This window comes from Rhagoletis pomonella, unplaced genomic scaffold, assembly GCF_013731165.1.
Source record: "Rhagoletis pomonella isolate Grant_MI unplaced genomic scaffold, Rhpom_1.0 Rhpom_scaffold_01909, whole genome shotgun sequence".
Lineage (NCBI taxonomy): Eukaryota > Metazoa > Arthropoda > Insecta > Diptera > Tephritidae > Rhagoletis > Rhagoletis pomonella.
The window spans coordinates 13374-24102 of record NW_023460463.1 but is presented as its reverse complement, the minus strand read 5'-3'; positions in this window follow the sequence as shown (position 1 = coordinate 24102).

Below are 10729 nucleotides of genomic sequence, written 5' to 3'. Positions count from 1 at the left end.
GATCTACGTGCTACTGTTAGTGCTGCTTTTGTGAAGGTACGTAGTCAAAAAGAAGCGAATTACGAAACTGGTGCACTTATTGATGTTAGTACCACTAACAATTCTGCGATCATGTAGCGCATGGAAGCCAAAACTAAGGCTAAATCCTCTGTAGTTGCTAATAATGCCCTCGCTGTCTCTACTGTTGTCTCTGGTGCTTCTGATAAAAATGTGTACACTCATGCTGGCTCGGTGCTGCCAACGAATGTTACACACACTTCCACATATACTGAAATGCCTGCTGTCTCTGTTGCCGCTGGTACTGCTGTTAAAAATGTGTATACTCATGCTGGTTCGGCGTTGCCAATGAACGCTGCGCACACACAAACATATGCTGATATGTTAAAGACGACTGCTGATATCTCGACTGCGAATGTAACATACTCGTTGGCGCCTGCTGTTAGCTCTGCAGAGATCAAAAATGCACAGTGGTCTACTGTTAAGAATAAAAGGGGTAAAAAACAAGAAAGGGTTGTTGGTACAAACATTAGCAAAGACTTGGATGTGGCTGTCCGATATAAGTGGTTACATCTAGCGTCGTTCTCGCCATCTGTTTCGGAAGAAAATATAATAAACTATGTTTCCAATCAGGCGGGTTTGAACAAAGATACATTAGTATGCTACAAACTAGTTAAAAAAGATGTGGAAATGTCAAGTCTAAAGCGTGTAAACTTCAAGCTGGGAGTGCCGGAGACAATGTTTTCTAATTTGCTTAGTTCGGAAATCTGGCCCACTAACGTGACGGTCAAACCTTTCCGGTATTTTCAAAATGACCAACAACAGCCGCTTCAGACATAGTTAGTTCTCCTCCTTTTGCTAATAGCTTAAGGGTATATTTCCAAAATATGTCTGGCATGCGAACAAAAGCTGATATCGTGCATTCTTTTACTGCGCAGATGGATTACGACGTCTATGTACTTGTTGAGACGTGGTTGAACTCAAACTTTTTTGATGCTGAATTCTTCGATGCTAACCTCTTCAACGTCTTTCGTAAAGACAGGGATGCTGTGAAAACTGGTTGACAAAGAGGTGGTGGTGTAATCGTTGCTGTCAAGCGCGAACTACGCGCGCTCCTGATCTCTCTAGCTAATGATGATTTACTTCTGGATCAACTTTGCGTCAGTATTAGTGGCAACTCTTCAAAAGAATCCCTGTTTGTAGTAACCTCATATATACCACCAGGAAGCTCATATGAGTTATACAAAGCACATGCTGATAACATTTCATCATTAGTTTTAAATAATTTGCCTGATAACCATTTATGTGTTCTGGGAGACTTTAATTTATCCAATATTAATTGGGTTAGCAGTGACCCTAGTCTCATAGCTCATAATATGGTTGCCAATCATGAATTATATTTAGTAGAAGTATTTTGAGTATTAACTTGAAGCAGATTAATAGTTTTGCTAATGAATTAAACAGAATATTAGATTTAATTTTTGTCAGTGATAACTTGAATTACCGAATTTGCGACTGTATTAACCCAATTACAGCTACGGATAAACATCATATTTCACTAGTTATAAAGTTAGACTTTTATTGTTTTTCCGCTATTAAGGACAACAAATTGTCATTTAATTACTCATTATGCGACTTTTTTAGTTTTAATGAACTTTTGTCAAACATTAACTGGGATGATTTGTTTACTAACCTAGACACTGCATACTGTTTTTCTATATTTAAGACAATCTTATATGAACTCTGCCTGGATAAAATACCGGTTAAAAAGAAAAAGCCGTATAAATTGCCCTGTTATTCAAAAGACTTAAAAAAGCTAAAAAACCTTAAAATATACATATTCTATAAAAAATTTAAAACTTCAAGAAATCGAGTTTACTTAGTTAAGTATCAGCATTTCTTAAAGAAGTTTGATTCTTTAAATAAGACTCCTTATAGTAACTATGTTCGTGACACTGAGTTGAATATTAAATCTAACCCCAAATTGTTCTGGAACTACGTGAAATCAAAGAAAGGATGCTCCAGCTTACCCACAGGAATATTTCTTGGTGATAAAGCTGCGGAGACGCCAAGTGATGCGGCAAATTTGTTTGCTGAATATTTTGGGTCGAATTTCGTTCAGAATGACGTTACATCTGCAGAATTTTCTGCTAACATCTCCTCGTCTCTCAACTTTGGCTCATTAAGTCTCTCATCTGAAGACATAAGTAATGGTATAATTAAACTAAGACCCTCTACATATGTGGATGTTGATGGCCTATCTGCAACTTTAATCAAAAATTGTCCAGCATTAGTTTATCCCTTGAAGTTAATTTTTAACAAATCATTATCTTCAGGTACTTTTATTGATGATTGGAAGCTTACGACGGTAATGCCAGTTTTTAAAAATGGTAACAGAAGTGACGTACGTAATTATAGACCTATTTCTAAGCTTTCCGCTATTTCGAAAATCTTTGAACACACAGTCAATGCCAAATTGAGTTGCGCAGTTAAATCTATTATCTCCCCATATCAGCATGGGTTTGTCGCTGGTAGATCTACTGTCTCGCTATTTTCAGTGAATATTGTTTCGAGTCTTTTTCGTTAGGTTTTCAAGTTGACTGTATTTATACAAACTTCTCAAAAGCGTTTGACAGAGTGTCTTCTTCTTCTTATTTGGCGCTGTAACCGCCTAAGCGATTTTGGCCGAGTCCAAAACAGCACGCCAGTCATATCTCTTCTGTGCTAACTGACGCCAATTGAAAAAGCCAAGTGAAGCCAAGTCCTTCTCCACCTGGTCTTTCCAACGCAGAGGAGGCCTTCCTCTTCCTCTGTTCCCAGCATCGCGGCCCGCGTTGAATATTTTCAGAGCAGGGGCGTTTCTGTCCATCCGAACGACATGGCCAAGCCAGCGGAGCCGCTGAATTTTAATTCGCTGCACTATGTCTATATCGTTGTAAAGCTCATACAGCTCATCGTTAAATCGTTTGCGATATTCGCCATCACCAACGCGTAAAGGTCCGTAAATCTTTCGCAGAATCTTTCTCTCGAAAACTCCAAGAGCCGCCTCATCAGATGCTTTCATTGTCCATGCTTCCAAAGTAGCACTTGTTGGCAAGAGTGATTCTCCGTTGGATTTCAAGGCTGACATTATTATTGGTGTTAATGCTGGTTCCCAAATAAACGAAGTCGTCTACTTTTTCAAACTTGTAACTGTCAACAGTGACGTGGGTGCCAAGACGCGTATGCTCTGACTGTTTGTGTGCTGACAGGAGATACTTCGTTTTGTCCTCGTTCACCACCAGACCCATTCGCTTTGCTTCTCTATCCAATCCCGAGAAGGCAGAACAGACGTAGCCCTTGTTTTTACCGATAATATCGATGTCGTCGGCATACGCCAGCAATTGTACGCTCTTATAAAGTATTGCGCCTGAGCGGTTCAGTTCTGCGGCTCTTATTATCTTCTCCAACATAAGATTAAAGAAATCACACGAAAGGGGGTCCCCTTGTCGGAAACCTCGTTTGGTATCAAACGGCTCGGAGAGGTCCTTCCCTATTCTGACGGAGCTGGTGGTATTGCTCAACGTCATTTTACACAGCCGTATTAGTTTCGCGGGGATACCAAATTCAGACATCGCGGCATAAAGGCAACTTCTCTTCGTGCTGTCGAAAGCGGCTTTGAAATCGACAAATAGATGGTGTGTGTCGATCCTATTCTCGCGGGTCTTTTCCAAGATTTGGCGTATTGTGAATACCTGATCTATGGTGGATTTTCCAGGCCTAAAGCCACACTGATAAGGTCCAATCAGCTCGTTGACGGTGGGCTTCAGTCTTTCGCACAATACGCTCGATAAGACCTTGTAACCTATGCTTAGAAGGCTAATTCCGCGGTAGTTGGCGCGTATGGCGGGGTCGCCTTTCTTGTGGATTGGGCAGAGCACACTTAAATTCCAGTCGTCGGGCATGCGTTCATCTGACCATATTCTGCATACGAGCTGATGCATGCACCTAATCAGCTCCTCGCCGCCGCACTTGAATAGCTCGGCTGGCAGGCCGTCAGCTCCAGCAGCTTTGTTGTTTTTCAGCCGCGTAATCGCTATACGTACCTCGTCATAGTCAGGCGGTGGGACAGCTACTCCATCATCATCGACTGGGGACTCGGGTTCGTCTTCCTCACTACTTTCAGCGCTGCTACCATTCAGTAGGTTATAAAAGTGTTCCCTCCACAATTTAAGTATATTCTGGACATCGGTCACTAGGTCGCCATTGTTGTTCTTACAGTAGTTCGCCCCGGTCTTGAAACCTTCCGTAAGTCGCCTAACCCTCTGGTAGAATTTTCGGGCGTTCTTCCTGTCGGCCAGCATCTCAAGTTCTTCGCACTCACGTATTCACGTATTCACGACAGAGTGTCACATAGTATATTAATTCAAAAGCTTGCTTGCATTGGCTTTCATTCTATTTTTCTGCGTTGGCTGGAGTCGTACTTGTGTAACAGACGGTGTGTTGTCTCAATTGACGGGGCTACTTCTAGCCCGTTCGTTCCATCTTCTGGAGTGCCACAGGGTAGTGTCTTAGGTCCACTTCTATTTGTACTTTTCATCAATGACATTAGTAGTTGTTTTTCTTTTGCAAAATTTCTGCTTTATGCGGACAATTTAAAAGTTTTCTCTGTAATTAAAAACACACCTGATGCTATTAGGCTCCAAGATGATATTGATAAGCTTCATTTGTGGTGTCTGAAGTCACGCCTTTCCTTGAACATTAGTAAATGTTTTCAACTAACGTACTCTAAAATTTCCAATTCTCTGCTTACCAGCTATCATATATCGGCTAATGATCTAAATCGTACAGATGAGATAAAAGACCTTGGCGTAGTGTTTGATGGTCGATTTTCTTTCAATAAACACATTAGCTATGTAACTGCAAAGGCGTATTCTGTTCTAGGCTTTGTAAGACGCAATGCCTCAAAATTCTCGGATCCTTATACATTCAAGTTACTGTATTCGTCATTTGTTCGGTCACATCTCGAATATGCGGTTTTTATTTGGAGGCCGTATAATCAGTTCAAAAAATTTTTCTCAAGTTGGCCCCTCGCTGTTTGAACTTTTCAGACCCAGTGCCGTTATATTCTTCACGTCTTATGCTTTTGAATCTCAAGCCCTTAGAAAGTCGCAGGTCTGTCTTATGTCTTTCGTTTATATATAATATTATTAATGGTATTGTTGATTGTCCGTTTTTGTTAGAGAGGATAAGATTTAATGTCCCCAGGCGATCCCTTAGAAATTTCCTTCCGTTTTATGGCTGTAATGTTAGAACACAATACGCCCGTAATGCCCCGATTTATCGTGCCATTCGTGAATTTAATGCCATGAATAATGTAGTCGAGGTAGACTTTTCAATCCCAAAGACAGCTTTTTTAAATCTTTAGAATTCCTACTTTTAACTTTATGAATTATTTCTAATAGTTCTAAATTAATGTTGTACTCTCCTAGTCTGTAATGTTATTATAAAACCATAGACTAAATAAATAAATAAATAAATAAAATAAATATCATCCAAGCATATGTATATATACATATATTCTTATATGTTCATCAGCTATCAACGGAGCCAGTTAAAATGATTTCAGTATTATTAAAATTTTCGCCATGCTTTTTTATCAATAGACTACTAAACCTATGCCTAAAATCATGCTACGAATATGAAAACCATTCGCAACAAATGAGTTCATTGATATGTATGTACATACAAACCCAGTAAAAATCGGTTGCATGCATTCAGAAGAATGCTTGTTATATGAGTGAATTAGTGTGAACAATTCATGCGTAGTCATTTCCATAAATATATTCAAACTCTAGCGAACTGCAAGCGAATGTACGTTGTTGTTGTTTTAAGTACATCTATTATATATTTGTGAAAGTATGTATGTATGTATGTGCCAGGTTGCAGTCTAAACGGACGGACAGAATCGAACAAAATTTTGACAGAGTATTGCCATGACACCTAGGCCTATGATAAAAAAAAACTTGAAAAAACTTGGGATCCGACAAGTGGGCGCACACTGGTCCCAAATCAAGAAATTATGGAATTAGGGTCAAAATTCAACGAATCGATCTGATTTTTTTTCTGTGGACTGCTTACGCAATTATAAATAACTTTTATTATTAGCAATTTTGTAAAATATGGCCTACTTTTTAAGAAAAAAATTATATATTTTTTTTTTATATGGAGAAAAACCCATTTTTAGAATTTTAAAGCGCACTAACCACGGATCCGAAATGCGGCTTATGGCACATTGTAGACGGCCATATTGTCCACAATTTCTCTATAGAAACCTATTGCATAAGTCTGCGGCCCTAAAAAATACAGACACTTAAAAAAAATGTTAACAGCAATATTAAAATTAAAGGCATTATAGGGTTAATTACAGTAAATAACACAATAAACTATAAATTTAGACTATCTTTGGATCTGAATCCGGTAGAAATTCGTTTTACTTTGTATCCGGATATTTCTCGTGGAGATTTTAAATTTTTTTTAACCGCTTAAGTTTCTTCCGTCAGACACATATGTAAAATACAGGTAGTTTATATGTAAGTCGGTATATCATAAAATACACTAAGTATAATGGCCTTCAAATAATTACACAGAATAAAAAAAATTACCAATCGAGCCTTGGTTTCACAATTTCCTTGAAAAGGCGAGCAAATGCTTTTGTGTGCAAATACCCTTTTTGCCTGAAGTTCTAGGGGTTTGTTGAGATCTTGTAAAAGCTCTCTACCTACCCTTTGTTTATTTACCATTAATAATCGTTTAGTATATGCTAAAGGCATATTAAGGAAAATAGACAATACGGTGGTTTTGAAGGCGTTTCAGGTAGGATAACTACTAGCATTCTAACGAAAAGGAAAAAATATACCTTTCCAGATTCTTCGAAACCTTCAAAGGTATATGCGAAGATTGAACGACATTCCTACTGAATATAAAACATCGTTTGCTCTTGACCTGACCATTACTGTAGTGATTTTATTAATGCAAACATGACGACCTTTGCTACTAATTTGGACATTTTCGTCTTCATGCGAGCTAGTGGCGATATGAAAAACAGTGTTTGTACCAAGCTCTACTAAGCCATATACCAAGTGCGGCTGCAGTGACATCTGAAGAACTCGGTATAATCCAAAAATTTTGCCGTAACTATACCACGCACTTGTACAGAAGATGGCAAAATTGAAGCAGGAACGAAAGCAGATTCAAAAAAAATAATCAAACATGGCTAGAAGCCAGTATTTCATGGCCAATAAGTGAAACTTTGGACTTTGCTACAATATTAATTCCGGAAATAATGGACGTTGAAGAACAACAACTAAGTTCGCTTACTCAAGAAGCTGGATCATCTACATCAGATATGAGTACTAATACCCGACGAACAAGGAAAACCTTTACAGATTTGGCAATAAACAAAAGGAAACACGAACTGTCCCCTTATTAGAACATGATGAAAAAGAGTTGCTGTATGCGTTCGTCGGAAAGCTGAAGGGAAACAACAAAATTGATTTCGCTAAGATTATAGAATATTTATCCAGAGACTCCAGAAAAGTAAAAGATGTCCACGATTTTTTATTCACATCTTTAAATAAAAAAACAGTTCCTGAGGATGACACTCTGGCTCTTGTGACGGCGTTAAACTTATCGAAATTGCATTATTTGGCGTTAAGGACCTTTTTAAGCGACAAGGATATAGTGGCTTTTCCTTTTTATCAAAAGTTAATTTAGAAGAAGAAGGAATACTATCCGCCACCAGAAGATATAACTATCACTGAATCAGGAGCACAGATAAAACTACAAGCAATTTTGGATTTAACAGCTGAAAAAATCATGACAACGGTGAAGTTATGAAACATGTTGGCAAATACGGGATGGATGGTGCATCATCACAGAGCTGTTATAAACAAAAGCCGGTCACAAGTGACATTACAAATGAGTCTTCTGCTTTTATGGTCAGTTATGTCCCACTGCGTCTTGTGCGTGGTGATGCTATCGTATGGGAAAATCCACGTCCTTCTTCAACAAACATCTGCAGACCCGTTATGTTTCAATTTAAACAAGAAACTAAGGAGTACATTCAGCAAGTGGAAGCGGAAATTAGCGAAGAAATAGCGAACTTGGTGCCCACTAAATCAGGCGGATTTGAAATTATTCACACTTTGTATTTGACAATGATCGATGGAAAAGTAGCTACGGCACTTTCGGAGATCCAGTCTGCTGCCACTTGCAATATTTGCCTTACCACGCCTAAGGATATGAACAACTTGGATCTTGTTTATAATAAGCCAGTGAATGTTGACATATACAAATATGGATTATCTTCACTTCACATGTGGATAAGATGCATGGAGTGTATTTTACACATATCACACAATATGGACTTCAAGAAATGGGCAGCTAGAGGTGAAGGTAAAGTACTTCAAAAAGCAAAAAAACACTTGACCCAGAAAGAATTTTTTACTGTCACGGGATTACTGATAGATATTGTAAAGCAAGGGCTCGGTACAACTAATGACGGCAACACAGCCAGGAGGTTCTTCCGAGATTACGAGAAGTCTGCAGAGATTACGGGTGTAGACAGTCGCTTAATAAAGCGATTTGCTGTAATTTTGCAAGCTATTGCTTCCGGGAGAAATATTGAAACCGTAAAAATTAGACAATTTTGCAAAGAAACAGCGGAACTATATGTCAGCTTGTACCCTTGGTACCACATGCCTGCTAGTGTTCATAAGCTATTAGTGCATGGTGCAGATATTTGCCAACATTACTCCTTTATACCAATTGGAATGCTGTCGGAAGAAGCTGCTGAAGCACGAAATAAAGATTTTCGAGCGGTCAGGGAAAGACATTCGCGAAAGATTGGCCGAATACAAACCAACGAAGATATCCTGCACAACTTTTTGATAAGTTCAGATCCCTATATAACGCACATAAAACCAAAATTTAGTAAAGTGAAAAGTCAAGAGATGTTTCCAGAAGCAGTGGAAATGCTCAAAGACCAAGTTCCATACGACCTGCGTGCGATCGAAAATGAATCTCTACCGGATCCAGTTGCATAGCTAGTCTAAATTTATAGTTTATTGTATTCTTAGTTGTAATTAACTCGGTTAAAGACTATCTAATGCCTTTAATTTTGCTATTAAAATTTTTATTAAGTTCCTGTATCTTTTCAAGTCGTAGACTTATCTTTTTTTCTTAAAAAGTAGGCCATATGTTACAAAATTGCTTATAATAAAAGTTCACAGAAAAAAAATCAGATCCATTCTTGGAATCTCGGCCCTAATTGAATAATTTCTTGATTTGGGACTAGTGTGGCAATACTTTATATTCAGTAGGAATGTCGTTCAATCTTCGCATATACCTTTGAAGGTTTCGAAGAATCTGGAAAGGTATATTTTTTCCTTTTCGTTAGGATGCTAGTTGTTATCCTACCTGAAACGCCTTCAAAACCACCGTATTGTCTATTTGCCTTAATATGCCTTTAGCATATACTAAGCGATTATTAATGGTAAATAAACAAAGAGCTTCAGGCAAAACGGGTATTTGCACACAAAAGCATTTTCAAGGAAATTGTGAAACCAAGGCTCGATTGGTAATTTTTTTTTATTCTGTGTAACTATTTGAAGGCCATAGATTATATTATACTTAGTATATTTTATGATTACATATAAACTACTATTTTAAAATGCACACATATGTGTCTGACGGAAGAAACTTAAGCGGTTAAAAAAAATTTTAAATTTATATATTTTATAATTTTTTTCTTAAAAAGTAGGCCATATTTTACAAAATTGCTAATAGTAAAAGTTATTTATGATTCTTTTTTCTTTTGGGCCAATGTTGTAAATTTATTTGTGTATTTTTATATGGAGCTTTTCGGCCGGTGTGTTGAAAATAAAAACAAAGTTTATTTTTTTCTCCTACGCGTTTCGACGCATTTTCGCGTCATCTTCAGGGAGTCTGTTTATTAATTTGCAAAAACGAAAAACATTATTAGTAACAAGCAAAATTGTTTAGAACAATACAAACATAGTTAGATTTCAACATATTTGACTTACATTAACATACAAATTAGTTTAATTATTCACAATTTAAAAAAAAAAACGACATTTATACATTTTCCGGACTCCACATTTAACATTTAGCAACTTCTTTATCTTCCGATAGCTTAAACATTGTGTGTTATTGCAGTAGCATATGCACAGTTTATATTGTCAACATCTTCTTTGTAGTTCATTGCTTTACATATATTTTGTTGTATGCGTAGCCCTTCTAATGTCATCCGCTTTTTAGTTCTGTTCTCCGCGTCTACAATTCTAGTGTTGGCGAAATCTGCTGTGTGATTGTTTGTGGTCAAGTGCTGCGCTAACGCTGTGGTGTTTTTCTTATTTTTGGCGTCAAGTTTGTGTTCGTTGATTCTGGTTCCTAATGCTCTCTTCGTTGTTCCAATGTATACTTTATTGCAGCTTTCGCCTTCATTTCCTTTGCACGATATTTCGTAGACTACATTGTTAGTTGTTCCTTGTTAATTTTGTCCTTTGGTTTGGTATAAATATTTCGGGTCGTGTTATGTGGCTTATGTGCATAGCATATGTTATTGTTTTTAATAATTTTGCCCAATGTTTTGTTGTCCCTTAGGTTGGGTATATACGCGACGCCTGTGTATGTTTTCGTGTTATTTTTATTTATTGTTATGTTGTTATTG